The following is a 19,255-nucleotide window of genomic DNA, read 5'->3' on the forward strand; positions in this document are numbered from 1 at the left end:
GAGCTGGCTGGCCTGCCACGGGGACTCAGGGTGGCTTGTGCTGGGGCCATGCTGCCTGCCCAGCACTTGGACTGTGTCACCCAGTGCACCAGGGCTGGGGGCTGCGGTGTGGGTGCTCTGGGCTCCTGAGCGAGGAGGAGAAAGGAAGGGGGAAGGGTGGGGCCTCGGGCAGAAGGGGAGGAGCTGGGGGCTAGCCTCCCCCAACACCCGGGTCACCGGTCACCCATGCAAAAAACCTTTGACAGGGTCCCTTACCAAAGGCTCTTAAGCAAAGTAAGCAGTCATGGGATAAGAGATAACATCCTCGCATGGATCGGTAACTGATTAAAAGATAGGAAACAGGGTAAGAATAAATGGTCATTTTTCACAGTGGAGAGAGGTAAATAGTGGGATCCCCCAAGGATCTGTAGTGGGATCTGTGCTGTTCAACATATTCATAAATCAGGAGTTCTCAGGCGATCATGAGGTTATTACTTGGGGATCGCGAGTTATCAGCCTCCACCCCAAATACCACTTCACTGCCAGAATTTATAATAGGGTTAAATATAAAACAATGTGTTTTTAATTTATAAGGGGGGTCACACTCAGAGGCTTGCTGTGTGAAAGAGGTCACCAATACAAAAGTTTGAGAATCACTGTCATAAATGATCTGGGAAAAGTGATGAACAGTGTGGTGGCAAAGTCTGTAAATGGTACAAAATTACTCAAGATAGTTAAACCCAAAGCTGACTGTGAAGAGTTACAAAGGGATCTCACTAAACTGGGTGACAAAATGGCAGATGAAATTCAATGTTGATCAGTGCAAAGTAATGCACATTGGAAAAAATAATCCCAGCTATGCATACAAAATCATGGGGTCTAAATTAGCTGCTACACTCAAGAAAGAGATCTTGGAGTCATCATGGATAGTTCTGTGAAAATATCTGCTCAGTGTGAAGCGGCAGTCAAAAAAGCTAAAATATTAGGAACTATTAGGAAAGGGACAATTAATAAAACAGATAATATCATAATGCCACTGTATAAATCCATGGTACGCCCACAACTTGAATCCTGCATGAAGTTCTGGTCATCGCATCTCAAAAAGATATGTTAGAATTGGAAAACGTGCAAAAGAAGGGCAATGAAAATGATTACAGGAATGGAACAACTTCCATATGAGGAGAGATTAAAAAGACTGGGACTGTTCATCTTAGAAAAGAAACCATTAAAGGGGGCTATGACAGAGGTTTATAAAATCATGGATGGCATGGAGATAGTGAATATGGAAGTGCTGTTTACTCCTTCACATAACGCAAGAACTACGGGTTACCCAATGAAATTAATAGGCAGCAAGTTTAAAAAAACACAAGGAAGTACTACTTCACACAGTGTGCAGTAAAGCTGTGGAATTCATTGCCAGGTGATATTGTGTAGGTCAAAACTATAACTGGGTTAGCTAAGTTCATGGAGGGTAGGTCCATCAATGGCTATTAGCCAAGATGGTCAGGGATGCAAACCCCTGGTTCCAGTATCCCAAAACCTCCAGGTGCCAGAAACTGGGACTGGATAACAGGGGATGGATCCCTGAGAATTGTTCATTTTCTGAAACATCTGGCAGTGACCACTGCCAAAGACAGGATACTGGGCTAGATGGACCATTGGTCTGACCCAGTACAGCCTTTCTTATGTTCTTAACCTGCCCAAAGGGGAAATTTCTTCCTAACCCTCATCTGCTAGTGGTTGGCCTGTATCCTTAAGGGTGAGGATTTATATCCTCTGGAAAAAAGGAAATCCTATCTAATGTAACTAGGTGTTCTAATTAGTCATAATACAAATATTAATATGTTATAAATTTGTGTTCCAGTGCAGAATTTCTGTGGTGCATGCTCCCAGTAGCCCTACTCACCATCAATATCAAATTGTTCTTTCTATGCTTGTTTTGCTCCAATTATAGGGATCCATTAACAAATATGAATGCCCTTTATTCACTAAAATTAAGAAACAAGATCTGGCTAGTGATTCCTCCTCCACACTGGGATTTTAATCTGAGATCCATTCGAGAGTTGATCTTGTCCTATCAGGGCCTTAGAGTGCTGTGGAGGCAATGGCCAAACTCTCTTCTTGGGAGAGGAGGCACTGAATGTTATTTTGTAGCAGCCATGCACAGACAATTTCAGGAGCAGCAGTGAGGGGCTTGGGTGGAAACAGCATCCAGCATTTATCAACTGGACAGATGGTTGGCCTGACACAGGATTGGGGGGGTGGGCGGGAGGAATTCCAAAAAAAAATTCCAAAAGGTCACAGCTATCTTCTCTCATTATCTCTGATGAATGCATCTAATCATATTGGAGAAATGTTATTAGCTCACACAGTGGAAGATTAGAAGAGAAGCTGTAGCAAAACAGAAGGAAATGAAAAAATGTTTATCCTTTTAGAAGGTTACTAAAATTAAAACAAACACCACATTTGGGTTCAGTAATGTGATTTTTGTTTTAGTTCTCCCTAGAGAGATAAGCTTAAAATGACTGAGGAAAATGAACTGCCACTGCATGCATCCGATGAAGTGAGCTGTAGCTCACGAAAGCTTATGCTCAAATAAATTTGTTAGTCTCTAAGGTGCCACAAGTACTCCATTTCTTTTTGCCCAAAGAATGTAATAGTCACAGCTGTAAATTGTGGGGCAATTGAGAGAAGCAAATCATCTTGGATCAAATCTTGTGTGCGCAGCCTAATCTATGATGGAGATAGTTTTATTCAAAAGTGGATTTTAACTTGCTGGGGAATTTTTTAGGTAGTATGTGTCGCTGCTGTCATCAAGCATATCATTCCAGTTCTTCTCAGTTGAGTGGTTTGTGCAAAAAACATTTTTCCTCTTGATGCCCAGGAAATGAGCCATGCTGACTGTCCATCAGAGGGGAGAGATGCCTGAAGGTTAGCATTTTGTTTGACTCTCTCATGATGACAGAGAATGCTCTTTAATCAAAAACCTGTCTGTCTGTTCCATGTCAGAAAGTATGATCATATCTGTCAGAAATTACCAAGTTTTCCCGGGTATATGGGTATCTCAACCATTCTGATCTGCAAGGAAACTCATTTTATCTTCCCAGTGTGGGCTTGACCTTTGCTTTTCTCTTATCAGGTTTGCCATGCCCTACAATACAATAAACACGCAAAACAATGTTAAAATAATGTTAAGGAAGGAAAGGAAGGAAATTCTGAATTATTGCTTTCACTCAAGCCTTCACTCAGCAGGACTTAGTGTTATCAAATGATCAAGGATCTGGAGCTGAGAAGCTCTTTAGAGACCCTATAGATTGTACCAATATACTGTGAGCCTATTATACAAATTGTGCACCAAGTAATTGTAAATACTTTCAAAGAGATATGTAAGTTCATTGCTCAGCGTTCTGCTGCTACCTGATAATACCAAAGTACAGTAGGGATGAATTAAAGTTGCTGCAGCAGCATTTAACTTACACCTTCCATTTCTCTGTGGATTTGCTTCCTTTTGGCATCTAGAGACAAGTTTTCAAACCCGAGAGCCTATGTTAAGTATTAAGATCCTACATTTGTGAACCTTATCTAAGCATCCTAAAAACCCATTTTAAGTGCTTAGGTGCCATGCTGAGGACCTAGTGCAGAGTTCGGTTCTCACATTTGAAGATTGGGCTCCCCATATGCATATATAATTGTCACTGTGACATAGTACTTCATTTTCTACAGATTCACATTTACCTTGTTTAATTTTGTACATGGTAACAAGATCTAGGCATGAATTTCGAGACAGATTTGTGTTTGCACTCTTGTTGTAGCTGTGTTGTTCCCAAGATATGAGAGACACAAGGTGGGTGTGGTAATATCTTTTATTGGTCCAACTTCTGGTGGTGAAAGAGACAAGCTTTTGAGTTTACACAGAGCTCTTCTTCAGGCAGATTTATTTCATATCATCTGAACATCATAAATATGGTCTGCATTGACTTTTAGTGACATAAACCTGTTTTATTTTGACCTGGCTTCCATAGATTTTTACTGAAACCATTTCAGTCTGACAATTTAATGTTCTCTCTACAGTCTCCCATCCTACAGACCCCCATTGATACTGATTGCTACCTTTCAGTTTGGAAAAGAAATGTCTCTGCAGAATTACTATGATCATTGTAACAATCACAAGGATGGCTTAAGGGGTTGTGGTGTTTCCCTGCCCCTCTGCAAAGCCACACTCTTCTCTGATGTTCCTTTTGGAAAACCTCACTTTATCTGAAAGAATTTAAAACACTCAAATGCTGAACTATTGTAACACATATAAGAGACCCTTCAGAATATGCATTCTCACCTGACATTTACTATTGAGAGTACATAGAATAATTGTCTGCCAATGACTGGATTATGGGAATACATACGCTCCCCAGGTTACGCAAGACCCGATTTATGCACATTTGCATTTATGGAAAAAGTTCCATAAGCCAGAAATAGGCTTTTCAAGTTGTGGAAATTTTTGCGTGACGTACGGTTATACGTTTCTGACTTATGCAAAATTCAAGTTATGCTAGGCTTTCCGGAACGGGACGATTGCGTAAGTCAGGGGGCGTCTGATATAATGGACTAGCAATAAGTTTATATTTATATAAAATTTTGCTTCATTTTAATATGGAAGTATGTCAGGTGAAGGGCACTGTTTGCCAATTCTACAGATGAGTTGAATGAAAAAGGATCAGGGCTACAGCAGAGTGAACAGCATGAAGGTGAAAAGAAAAGGAGTACTTGTGGCACCTTAGAGACTAACCAATTTATTTGAGCATGAGCTTTCGTGAGCTACAGCTCACTTCATTGGATGCATACCGTGGAAACTGCAGCAGACTTTAGCATGAAGGTGCTAAGCCTGTTGCAAATGGGCTGTGCCTTCTTCAGAGAGACCACACCAGTCACAAGGGACCTGAACAGAAACAGGGACAGAGCTCAGCTGCCTCAATGAGTCCACACCTGCTCTCAAGTACCTAAATATTATCAGAAGGGCATTAGTATTTGTACCAGAGGATTCAAGAGCCTGCCATGGTCACTGCTGTAATTTTGTACCATTATTTTGACATCGTGTTAGACTGTTTGGGAATGGGTGTAAAGCTATTAACACCTTTCCAGCCATGGTTAATTTGTGTGTAAAGTAACAGGGTCAGATTTATTCCTGGAGTAACTCTGTTGAGCTACATTAGAGATGAATTTGTCCCCTATGTTTTTATGAATACAATATATGAACAACATGAGACTCCAAGGGCAGGCAAGCAAAAAAATCAACAGTTTATTGTGTACCAATTGAATTACTTATACAGGGTACAAATTGCTAAAGGATAGTCGTATGTTTCTGTACAACACTCTTATGTGTTTACTATTGCTTCATTGCACATGAGCTCATAACAATGTTAATTTTAGCATTTTCAGAAGTGAAGACAATGCTTGTGTAAAGTGTCAGCTAAGTTGACACTTATGGAGACAAAAGTTTTCTTTATCCATGTAAGAGTTGTGGGACGGGAGATGGCAAGGCAAGCTTCCTACCCTGCCCTTCCAATGTGCCTTGACACTGACATAACAGGCTGTAGGGTTGAGATGGTAGGTCAATATTCATGCACATTCAGTCTTTGGTATTTCTCCTGATATTGCCAACAAGGATGCCAGTTGTGATAGCAGTTTTTCATAGAATCATAGGACTGGAAATGATATCGAGAGATCATCTAGTCCAGTCCCCTGCACTCATGGCAGAACTAAGTATTATCTAGACCATCCCTGACAGGTTTGTCTAACCTGCTCTTAAAAATCTCAAATGATGGAGATTCCACAACTTCCCAAGGCAATTTATTCCAGTGCTTAAGATTTAAGTTTTTCCTAATGTCCAACCTAAACCTCCCTTGCTGCAATGTTTGTGATGTTGACTCTTTTCTACTGGATCTGGACAGATACCAGAGCCATTTCTTGTAGATCACCAAACACTCAAAATGTGGTGGTGATTTTTGGTTACTACTCACACATATTCTGAGTTAGCTATCAGAATTTGCAATGTGCTATAGTGGTGGTATATGAAGACCATCCCTTCCCCAGGAGCATTTCCTTTCTGTCTGCCTAATCCCTCTACTAACCCTTCCTGACACAGAGTCATTCTCTTACAGGAACTTTTCCCCAGAAAGCCTTCCTGGGGCCTGACCCTTTAAATATGGCAAAGACACAAAGCTGCAGTCCTAAGGTGGCCATTTTGTAACTTGCTGCTGCTCACTACATCTCCCTCTTTGCCAGCTGGTAAGTATCCTTAGCCCCTGTGATGTTTTCTCCTACTTTCTTCTTTCTGGTTTTTGAGATGACATATTCTCATGTGCACCATATGCCATAGATTTGTTGGCACTGTAGAAAACAATGAAAAAAGGAGAGTGTAAAAAAAAAAACTTGGTTAAATAAGCTATTTCTGTAGAATGCTGTTTTAGCTTTGGGTCATCCTGTATTTTCAAACAGAACCCTGGAATATATTTCTGGCTGGTAATACACGTCAAAAAGTCTTTCATTGCTGAAAGTTTACAAAATTGTGAAAGGGATTGATACAAACCATCGAGATACATTTTTCTTTTTTAAAAAGAACAATCTAAACAATCGTAAAACTATTTAGGGCACTCAAACAGAGCTATCATATGAAAAGAGTAATAGACATAGCTGCTGTCTACACTGAGAATGGAGACATGTTTGGAAGAAAAACATGGCTCCTTTTAAAATATTTTCTAATATGTTTTTGGCTCTTTGGGGTGGGTAGGGCCAAGCTATGTTAAAACAGTGTTCAAAAGTCATATTCAAGACTGCAACTGAGATCCCTGACCCTGTGTAACCCACACACCTCCTAGATGTGGTGTTCTGTCCCATCTAGTGGCACCGAGACCACTTAGAGAGAGAGAGAGAGAGAGATTAACGAGTCTGCTCTACAGCCTTAACTAAGGGTCATATGCCTTCTAGCTCATGCAGTAGCGGCTCATGCACTAAGCTCCAGAGGCCCCAGGTTCAATTCCGCTCACCCACCTATGGCTAGGGTCTGTCAGCATTACACCCACTCTGGGCTTTTTATGCTGGGTAAAAGGGCTGGAGCGGCATAAATGGACTCTGAAAGACTTGTATCTGATCAGGTAAGAATTTCCCTGGTGCAGGCACTGAGAAAGACAGACATAAGGTTGTCCTCCAAGGACCCCTCATAAAACTTGGTGTAGGGGTATGCTAGGCATGTGGTGTGTGTCACGAAACATGCAGTGCTGCCAAGATTCTTAGCAGAGTTATGGCACATAAGGCAGCCTCAGGAGTTTGTCATAATTTATGCAGACCTCAGTGTTGTTCAAGTTATGATGGGGGGCCTCTCACCTTAGCCTCCCCTGTCCCTATGCTGTGAGTTCTGTGCTGCTCCTTTTATTGGTGTCTACACATGGAGTTATTCAGGAATAGCTATTGTGCTTTAAGTTTATACAGTACTTTAATTTGGATTTACTTTCAAGTGAAGACAAGCCCTGTGGGAGACTCAGCACAGAATCTCACTCTACAGAATCTCACTCTAGGATTCTACTTAGCTCTGTTCCAATGTATATGGGACCATATAGTCTGTTGCTGAGGAAAGCTATGTAAGAAAAGAGAAGAACTGAGTTTAAAAGATATCTAGATTTCTTTCTGAAGAAAGAAAGGACTGAGGTATACAGTGAAAAGGCTGGAATGTGGGACTGAGGAGCATGAGAAACTGTATTTTTCTGATTATAATATTGATCATGTTATTTTTTGTGCATGCATATTTTCGTGCTCCAAAAGGCTTCTGTAATCTTCTGTTTCTCCTACCATTTTGTAGCACTCTTCTCTATTGTCTCCCTCTCCCACTCAATTTTATTATTCTTATGTCATGTGCTACAGAGTGAAGTCACAGAATTAACGACAGAAAAATTCTTTCTGAGTTGAAGGTAAAAGGCCAGGTTTGTCAGAGTGGTAACCAGCATTTATGCTTTAGTTATCATGAATTGGTGTTGAATGTATACTTCTAAAAATGAACACATTCTTGTTAGTACAATATATCTTGAAATGGGTTATCAATCCATCCAGTCTGATTTCACTTATTCGATACATTGGGGAGATCTATTGACTTTGATTGAACTATGACAATTTACACACCTGGGAACCCTCCATTGTATGAATAGATGTGTCCCATTGACTCAGCTATCATTTTCTTTATAGTTTTAGATTTTTCCTTTTAGTTTCACTCTCTCACATTTTCCTCTGCCCGTCTTTCTGGATGCTCAAGGAACATCAGTGTTTGGATGTCCTGTAAAGATGGTTTAATACAACATGTTCTGAATTTTGGCTTGGGATAAAATCTACATATGTTTGTCAAAGCCGTGTCAAATGGGAACAAATCCTAAAGAGCTGCCCCTTGCTCGACCCAAAATCTTGTGGGTTATCAAAAGAGTAACATCAAAGCTGATTATTCTACCAAGAGGCACCACAAAGGGCAATCCTTTGATTTTCCCTTTTACTGCTTACATGCTCATATAAAGCTAATTAAAAATAAAATCGCTCCAGATCCTTTTTATTTGTATTTTTAGATATCCCAATATAAGGGATCACCTCCAAGTTCTTGGGTGTATTTTTTAAAAGTGTTTTTCTGCTGGACTAGAACAATTATCACTTGTACCTTCCTCACTTAAAAAATAGGAAAGCAGTGTAACAAGGAGCCTGCATTATACAGCTATGTCATTGTATTTACGTGATTCAGTACTGCAGCTGTTTGTTCTCTTTATTCTTTTCTCTGACAATAATTGAAAATAGATCTAGATAAAGTGAAATCACATTCCTGTTATTTACCATGCTATAAAAAATCCTTACAATATTTAGAGTGGCAACAGTTAACTGAATGTTTTGAGATTATGTTGAGAAGTCAATAGATGTGAGCAGATGGGTCCCCAGTTCCAATCTTCGTACTGGGTTATAGGGGAAGAAGTGTACTGCTGAGAACCAGCTTTTAAGTAATGACTGTACCATATGTTGTAGACCAACACATTACGGGTTAGCAGAAACAGTCTGAGAGCATGTCTTGAATCATTCAAAATCTTGGTTTAAGTTTAACAATGTTATCTCAAAACACAGAGCTGGAGATTTGAATTTAGCACAAATTCAGTAGTGCTAGCTCAGATTTACCTTTATATATCCTGGATGTGCTACATGGATAGTCAAGAAAGACTAGAAAACTGATAATAATATGTCAGATTAAGTCTTTTGCAAACCATTTAACTGGTCTGTCTTGAATATTTGTTTGATATGGGAGAATTTAACCATCTCACGCTGATTGTATTATGAATGCCGAAAGCAATGGTTGTCATGGGTCAGGATCCCATTAAAGCACATATTTGAATTAACATGTTAATACTGATAGACCTATTTCATTGGCAGAGAAAGAGCTTGAAGCACTGAACTATTAGAAGTTATAATGTGAAGAATGCAATTCAGGCAAATATTTAAAGTAGTCTTTCACGTGTGAAATAAAAAATTTGAGAATGTACGTTTCGCCGTGCATTAAGAGCAACTGTATACTTTTTGTGTGAATACCTTTTTATCCTAGGTTTACAGGAAACAACAAAATAAGGGAGCACAAATGTAAACTCTCTGAGAGAACACAACGGTGCATCTTCACTGTAAAAAGCCGTATCCACTCTGCCTTGCAAAATGGCAGATGGAGACTCCTTAGACATATAAAGAACAAAAAGTCTGTTGTATAGCTTACATATACCATAATATCAGCTGTAAGTGGTATTTTATTGAGGTAGGACTAAATCACTAAAACAACAAGAAGTCCGATGACACCTTAAAGACTAACAGATTTATTTGGGCATAAGCTTTCATGGATAACCCCCCCCCCACTTCTTCAGATGCATCTCTGTATCTGTGTGAGTTTTTTCATGAAGTTGATGAATTTCCACTTCATACAGCTAAATTCAGTGCCTTGCATGGTGCCAAGTATCAGGGGGTAGTCATGTTAGTCTGTATCGACAAAAACAATGAGGAGTCTGGTGGCACCTTAAAGACTAACAGTTTTATTTGGACATAAGCTTTCATGGGTAAAAAATAAAACCCACTTAACTTTCAAATGATGAAATTTTGGCTCCAAAAATATTTGCAAATAACTAGTCTAAATATTACAGCGTCTTTATCAAACTGCGTTTTATGCAGTGTATCAGAGCTTTGGTCTTCAAACAGAGGAATTCCTCCCCCCAGCCCCTACACTGTGGCAATCTTCTATGAGAGAGGTTGCATGGAACTCCCTTGAGATTTCATCATAGTCACTCCAAAGTTGTGGCCACAGGGTTTGCTGAAGAGCATGTCAGTGTACTCAGTAATGAAGCCTCAGGTCTACAGTGGGCTCTGCAGCCTCCCTCTGTGCAGAAGGGGAAGGAATGGCTGATGGATCCACAAGACTAGAGACTGAAAGGCCAGAAATTTACATCTTCACACAGATTTCATTGTTTGGTGCATAAGTTAGCAGACAGCAGCTTCCCTGGCATTGTCCTGTCTTTCTTGGGACTGTGGCGAGGACTGTTCACGGAGTCAGGTTCTATATAAAGAGAGTGAGTAGGCCTGGGCTGAGAAGGGATGGACCAGGTGGGAGATGATACATTGTCTTCCCAACATTGTTCTCGCAACAGCCCTCCGATTATCAGGAAAAGGGAGTACAGCTCCAGGTTCTGTAGATGTTATCTGGAACCCCCTTGCACTGGAGACCCCCCTTGCACTGACAGAATCCTGGGAGCAGCTGTGACTAGACCTGTGCTTTAGGGTCACATTGCAACAGAACTAGGGGGCCTCAGAGCCAGTGTGAAAACTCAGGGCTGCTGTGCAGAAAGCTCCTGTCCCTCAGCAGATCTACAGAATCTGCTTGCATTACGGGGCATCTTCTGGGTTCTGGGGACAGCATTGCAGCTTATTCTGCCCATCTCTTTCCCTGCCATAAAATTTTACTATGTGAGAATGAGCTTAGTTTTTCTCCTCTCAGGCCAGCTCGCTAGGTATTTCAATAGGAGGGGAGGCTTTGGGCCTTAGTTTTTACTGAGTCCTTACTAGAGCAAAATCTTCCTTGAAATCAGCATAGTCAAAAACTTAGAAAGGACTTCAAGATTTAGTCCCTTATTTTTTATTTTCCAGTTCAATTTCATGGTGTGTGGGAGGTTACAGTATTTCTCAGAGCATAAAGTTCCGTAGGCCAGGTCTGTACTATAAAGTTTTGTTGGAATAGCTCTGTCAGTCAGGGTGTGAAAAAACCTACTCAACAGGCAAAACCCTGACGTAGATGCAGCTACACTGACAGAAGAGTGCTTCTGTCAGAGTAACTAATTGTTGTTTGGGGTGATGGTGGTGTTACTGCGCCAGCAGAAAACCTCCTTCTCTCAGCATATGCTGCACCCATGCTAGGGGGCTCTGCCAGCATAGCTATTCTGGTATAGCTGTGTTGGCACACCCTGGGTAGTGTAGCCTAGCCTTTGGAATTGCTTACCAGCATAGATAAAGCATTACACTGTACCCGACCTGTGACAGGGTAGCTAATGATCCAACCAGCGGACCAAATTCGGTGATGAATCCAGGTCACGTGCCACCTGAGGCCTGTTGCACATACACTAAGAAGTCTCCCCATAGGATGGATGGAACTATATGAGTATAAAGACGTTGATATCAGTAGAACTTATTTCTGTACAGGAAGGGGAATTATTAATAATGGGTAAGATTTTCAAAGGCTCAAATGGCAGTTAGGCATCTAAATTTCATTGCTATTCACTGGAAGTTAGGCACCTAACTGGCCTTTATGCCTTTTGAAAATCTTCCCCGGTGTGTCACACTGCTATAGGTATGACTTGAACCAAAATCTTCAGTTTGCTTTGTTGCCATCACCATTTCTCAAACATAAGAAGATTCTGACTGCCAAAACTAAGTACAGAGAGACAGGACCAGTGAACTAACATATAAGAATGTAATAAAGGGAAGCAAGTAATGCAGTGATGGTACAAACACATTCCTGGATAATGAAAGAAACTATAATAAAGGGAAACTTTAGCAGTTGTTTGTAAAGAAAAATGATCCGTCTAAATAGAGTTTGAATGTTATCTCTATGAAACAGATCAGAACTGTGCTCTTATATGTAATTACAAAGTACTCCCATCAACTTCATTGACGCCTTGTAGGCATATCTCAGGGCAGAATTTGTGCCATAGCATCTTTAATAGACTCTATTTTATATCTGTAGTGTAATTGTTTTCACATTTGTATGCACGTTTGTAAGCTAGGCCTTTTCTCTTTATACTTGTGTTACCTGAACTTAAATGTTTTCCTACTTGCAAGTGTGATACGTGTGTTCTTCTATTTGGTGAGAGAGTTGAAGCAGCTCAGACAGGTTGTGTAGCATTGTCCCTTATCAAATGAAAGCAGATAAATCTGTAGTTTGAAAGCAAATCCTAGAAGCAGTTCTAGTGAAAACAAATCACATTAACTGTAACCATTTTTCTATTTAGAGTACCTTTTTTCCTCTGCTTGCTCGTTGCTACTGTTTTTTCTTCTGCTGGTCTTTCTAACAAACAAAAATAAAACAAAACCTGCTTTGGTTTTGATTATAGCATAGTGACAAAAGTTCTGATTAGCTAATATCACATGGAATGTGGAAGACATTTTTTTCTTTTTATGAAGATGCAATTATCTGAACTCTTCAGAAGGCATTTGGCAATATTCATTACTTTTTCTCTCATAACAAAGTTGTTTGAAATTATTTCAAAGGAGCATATCAGAAGTGAAACTTCAAAAAAATTTTGAGTTGGAGTTCCATAAAGTGTTTTTTGTAGACAACATGGTTCTCAAACAAGCTTTCACTGTCAAATGCCTTTGCTAATGATTGTAATTTTGTTTTTAAATAGTGATGAATGTAACGGTCTATAAAGCTGCCCTATATGTCTAATAAGCTTCCCTACCAAAATCAAAACTGCACTGCACATGCAATTCTCTCTCTGGGGGAGAGGACTAGAGAGAACAAACCACATGTGACAGATGTAAGTCACATTGCTTGATGTACTACTGGAATGCACTCTGATACCATGGTGATGGGGGTGGTATAAGACCCTATATAGAAAAATATGATGTGCAAAATATTAGATTAACTACTGAAGAAAAAGCAAGCAGCTATTTATGCTCAAAAAACCCCAAAACAAACTGACAAAACAACCCTCCTCCAAAAGTTATGGCTCACTGTACATACACTCTGTATTTTTCTTATAGAATTCAGGTACTTGTCTAATTTGTGAATGAATCTTACAATAAAGGGCCAAGTATTCAAACTGGCAGGTTTGCAAATTCGCTCCTGCAACTATTTGTGAATGAAGTGCACATACAACCCCATCCCACACACAAAAAAAAACTTGTGTGTGCAAACAGCAGCTGTCCATAGAGATCAGGTAGGTAAATATTCAAGTATGTGGCTTGTATGCACAATTCCTCCTTTTAAGAACTGACACTGCTAAGGTAGGAGTGAAATGGATATTATCCTGGCTTATGCATCTTCAATTGGATTGTTAACTAACGGCCTCTGATTTGAAGAGGTGCAGAAGTCAATATGATCTTCGAATCATAGAATAATAGAATCATAGAACTGGAAATGACCTTGAGAGGTCATCTAGTTCAGTCCCCTGCACTCAAGGCAGGACTGAGTATTATCTAGACCATTCCTGACAGGTGTTTGTCCAACCTGCTCTTAAAAATCCCCAATGATGAAGATTCTACAACCTCCCTAGGCAATTGATTCCAGTGCTTAACCACCCTGACAGTTAGGAAGTTTTTCCTAATGTCCAACCTAAACCTCCTTTGCTGCAATTTAAGCCCATTGCTTCTTGTCCTATCCTCAGTGGTTAAGAAGAAAATTTTTCTGCCTCCTCCTTGTAACAACCTTGTATGTATTTGAAAACTGTTATCATGTTCCCCCTCAGTCTTTTCTTCTCAGATTAAACAACCCAGTTTTCTCAATCTTTCTTCATAGGGTCATGTTTTCTAGACCTTTAATCATTTTTGTTGCTCTTCTCTCCGGACTTTCTCCAATTTGTCCACATCTTTCCTGAAATGTGGCACCCAGAACTGGACACGGTACTCTAGTTGAGGCCTAATCAGTGCGGAGTAGAGCAGAAGAATGACTTCTCGTGTCTTGCTTACAATACTCCTGCGAATACATCCCAGAATGATGTTTGCTTTTTTTGCAGCAGTGTTACACTGTTGACTCATATTTAGCTTCTGATCCACTATGACCCCCAGATCCCTTTCCGCAATACTCCTTTCTAGGCAGTCATTTCCCATTTTGTATGTGTGCAGCTGATTGTTCCTTCCTAAGTGGAGTACTTTTGCATTTGTCCTTATTGAATTTCATCCTATTTACTTCAGACCATTTCTCCAGTTTGTCCAGATCATTTTAAATTTTAATCCTATCCACCAAAGCACTTTCAACTCCTCCCAGCTTGGTATCGTCCGCAAACTTTAAGTGTACTCTGTATGCCATTATGTAAATCATTGATGAAGATATTGAACAGAACCGGACCCAGAACCGATCCCTGCGGGACCCCACTCATTATGCCCTTCCAGCATGCCTGTGAACCACTGATAACTACTCTCTGGGAACGATTTTCCAACCAGTTATACGCCCACCTTTTAGTAGCTCCATCAGGTTGTATTTCCCTAGTTTGTTTATGAGAAGGTCACGTGAGACAGTATCAAAAACCTTACTAAATACCACATCTACCATTTCCCCCCTATCCACAAGGCTTGTTACCCTGTGAAAGAAAGCTATCAGGTTGGTTTGACACAATTTGTTCTTGACAAATCCATGCTGACTGTTACTTATCATCTCATCTTGACCTACAAGAGCTGAGCACGTAGGAGGCAATGGATTTGCATAGCTAACTGGGAGCAGATATAGGCCAATAGAATCTTGTGCTGGTGTCGATCTCCTCCCACTCCCCCCAAGACGAAATAAAACAAAAACCTCAAAAGACCCAAAATAAAACAAAAACCTCAAAAAACTTTCACAACCCAGGCTGAATTGATAGTACTTACAGTTTGAAAATTATCTAATTTTGTACTTGTAAACTAAGCAACTTTGCTCTTCAGTGTTATGAGCAACAATAAAGACACAGCCCAACTTAATCAGTTTTACAGAGACAACTTTCATAGTAGAACTTTTGCTTTCAGTGAAAATCTTTGACTTTTTCGTGGGGAAACAAACATTTTCTCACCAACTTTACTTACGTGGCATTATTCCAGTGTTTTGGGTGATGACCACAGAATATTGCAGTATTTTGTTATGGGTAAAATATATGAGAATGCAGGTTTTACTTTAATAGTTCTTGTCAGCGTCTGACACATATAAATATGGACATATGATGAGAAAAGGAGGAATAAAACTTTTAACTCCCTTGAAATATACTGGAGCAAGGGGGGCTGGTTTACACTATAGAATTTTACCATGTTTGAACACAGTTGTGGAGAATCAAGTTAACTGAAAGTCATCACCTTTGCAGTCAGTGTAGACTAGGCCAAATTGTGTCAGTTACTCATGGTTAAACTTGGAGGGCTTGAGAGTTTAACCATGATTATTTCACATAGTGCTGAGTGTGTCTACACTGACCACAAAGTTCTGATCCTGTGGTCACAGCCATGTTCAAATAGTGAAGACAAGTCCAGATTAATTTTTATGAAGGAGCAGAATAGTGGGGCTTGGGCTTCAGTTTTGGCCCCCCACCCCACCCGGAGCCCGTGCAGGCTCAGGCTTTCATCCACCCTCGTGGGGTCATGTAGTAATTTTTGTTGTCAGAAGAGGGTTGTGGTGCAATGAAGTTTGAGAACCCCTGTTGTAGGATTTAGGTAGCTCTAACCTGGCTGATGCATTCTTTGTAAATACCTATACAAGTCTTTGAAAATGGATTGTATGATAAATTCCCAAATTCAGAACAGGGATGTTTCACTTCCTGATGCAACCCAATGGCTGATCTCCTCTTTTCTCTTCCTAGCCTATCCCCTGAGGAGATTTTCATGGACTTGCATTCGCATGATGCTCAGTGCCCCAACTTCCATTTAAGGAAACAAATAAACCAAAGTTATCATAGTCCCCAGCCCTGATGCGCTTTAATGGGAGTTGAAGACTCTCAATGCTTCTAGGCTCAACAACTTGTACATTGCACCCCATGTCACTTAACTTTGCTTTTAACTACTCTGGACCATGGTTGTCCCTATCATGTTGCTCTTGCCTCCCTCTCCATCTGACTCCTTTCTTTCAGGCCTTGTCTTCACTACAGTGACGGTAATGTGTTCTTACTCGAGCTGGTTAACTCAAGTTAGCTAACTGGCAGTAAAACCCTAGTGAAGACAAAGCTGTAGTAGTTTTCACACAAGTTAAGTCAAATTAAAGCCTATGTGGGAGTCTAGTCTTTAACTTGACTTGCTAAATCATGTGAAAACTATGAACCGCCTGGTCTTCACTAGAACTTTACCTCGCGTTAGTTAATTTGAATTGGCTATCTTGATTAAGAACACACTTTTTTTCTTTCAAGGCCTCGATCTCTTGTGCCAGACTTGTGCCTCTCCATGAGCTCCATGAGTAGAACTTTTATACATCATTATGCATGATGCATTACCAAGACACAAAATTAGAAATCCCTTCACATTCTGCAGCTACTGTTAACTAATGAGAGCTACTTCTCTTTGCAGTGGAAGTACACTACTGTCACAAAGATGTTGCTACAATAAGATTTTAATTCTGTTGATACTGGTAGTAAGGAACATTCTTTCATTTGCAGGATGGTTGACAAGATGATCTAATAGGTCTTTTCCCGTCCTAACTTTTATAATTCTGTACTAAATGTGTGTGAGGCAGATAATAAATATATAGCTTAGTAATTTGTTTGAAGAGCGACATGTTTCCACTAGCCACTAAAAAATATTCAGATATTGGGTATTCACAAGTGCACGCATGAAACCTAGGTTAGAGGCTTGGGGGAAATTTCTAAGTCTCTTCAGAGCACTGCAGCCAATTGGTGACTGAATTTAGACTCGCAGTTAGGTAATCTATGCAGCGCAGGCATATGCAATATTCCTCCTTCATAATGGATGTTGTTGGCTTGAAAAAATTGCTGCTGTCAGAGCTGCAGGATAAAAACAATCTCATTGAATTCTTACTTATCAAATTTACACATCCATATGAAGTTTCATCTAATTGCATCCTATCTGACTGTCAGGGAAGGAAATGGTTAGATAATCTTGTCTATGGCCCATAATGAAATAAAATCAGACAAAAACCAAAACCAAAATTCTCTTTCCTCTTGTCTGCTGGAGTTGTGATGCTGCCCTTACTGCTAGCCACTCCCATTTGCTGCTGCTGCTGTGTGTACTGACCCTCCGCTGCCTGCTTCGTAGTACAGTGCTTCTATAGTGCTTCATCTTCCTCCAATTGGCTCCTCTGTGCCGCCCTGCCCAGCTGGGGTTTCCTGCATCTGTCTGCTAATTATGCTAAAAGGACCTAATGAAGGGCTCAGTATTTAACAGACACCCATAATACAACATTCCAGAACAATACATCTCTCCTCTCTCCTTGCTTGCCAGTTCCTGCTGCTTTTCTTGGTCCCTTGTCCAACGTGGTTCAGTTGTAGCCCCATTATTTCTATTATATGTTTTCCTGAATCTGTGTATCCTCCCACTATGATCCATATAACAGAACTATCTAAATACAAGTATCAGCCTTTTCATTCATCCTTACTTGTACTAATCATCTTGATGTGCTTATTCACAGGCCAATACCCAGAGTACTGTTCCTAATTATTACTATTTCACAGAGGAGCTGGAGTCCAAGCTTTGCATCTAACTTGGAGGGTCAGGTGTTCTTGCATGTATGCAAAATTCTATTCTTTTTGATTTGCCCTGATAATAGAAGAGCCTGCAGCTGCAAAAAATGGCTTAACATCATAAACAGAAAGAGTTGATAATATCTCTATCGGATTTCTGAAGCTGCTGCCTTTGTCTTCTTACTGCCTCTAATCTCACTTGTATTAGCATGTGTCACTGTTCTAACTTTTTTATGCAAAACAGCTAATTATGGGCTCGCTTTCCTTTTTCCATCTGCACACTCAGATCTAAAGTTTTCACGGTCACAAGTGTAACCAATTGTTTCCGACACTTTGATCACAAAGGCCAAACAGCACCTAATCTCCATAAACTTGTTTGTAGGAAGAGCTGTAAGAATAATTTCTTGGAGATTTCCACATTTTAGAAGGAAAATAATAATAAAAACATTAATTCTGAGTTAACTGTATCATGTTTTGCTGGTGCTGTGGTGTGCAATTTGTATCCTACTAGGTGAAATGCTTTCTTTTTACAGGTCTCTGAGTCTGCCACTGCTCTTAGTTGCTCAACCCTTTACTTTGATCCCAACAACTTACATATTGGAATTTACCTTGCTCTCCCCAAACTCACTTTCACTTCTTCTTGGTCAGCCTGTCTGTCACCACCTCCAGAACACTGCCAGAATTCACCAGAATGCGCCCTGCTGCTGTTATGATCAGTACTCATCCATTAGTCACATCCATCTCGACTATTGCAATTGAATCTTCTGTGGTGTCCCAAAATCCCTAACCCTAACCTTTCAAAAGGGGTGTCCAACTTCAGACAGCGTCTAGAAGGGGTATGATCAACACTTCTGAAAGACGTACACCTTTAACATGTCCCAAGTCAGACACCACAAATAACTAGTTGTTTAAAAAAAGAAAGAAGAAAATAGGGCCGAATCACCAAACTTTAGGAAGTCCAAAATGCTGTGACCAGACTATTTGCTCAGTGTTTGAATACAGATTGTTTCACTGCCAGTCTCTGTCAACTTCATTAGCTTCCCATCTGGTCTGGGAAACTGACTTGGAGCTTCCCATCTCCCTCCAAATCAGATTCACTATTGCTCTCCTGATTTTCAGATCTCACATTCACCCGCTCTCCTACCTTCACTATTCCAATCATGACCTCCCCTCTGAATCCTCCATGCAGCTTTCTGCTCTTGGGAGTTGCTCTTTCACTTGCCTTGTCTTGCTTTGTCTAGCTAGAATTTCTCTTTTCAGGGGTTCCATCCTGTATGGTACTGAGCATTCGGGCCTCAGTAACGAAGCATTTAATCAAATTTAATAAAATTGACTTGAATAGCATATGACTTGACTACTCATATGTCTAAAATTCAGAA

Source organism: Caretta caretta, chromosome 11 (genome assembly GCF_965140235.1).
Source record: "Caretta caretta isolate rCarCar2 chromosome 11, rCarCar1.hap1, whole genome shotgun sequence".
NCBI classification, from domain to species: Eukaryota; Metazoa; Chordata; order Testudines; family Cheloniidae; genus Caretta; species Caretta caretta.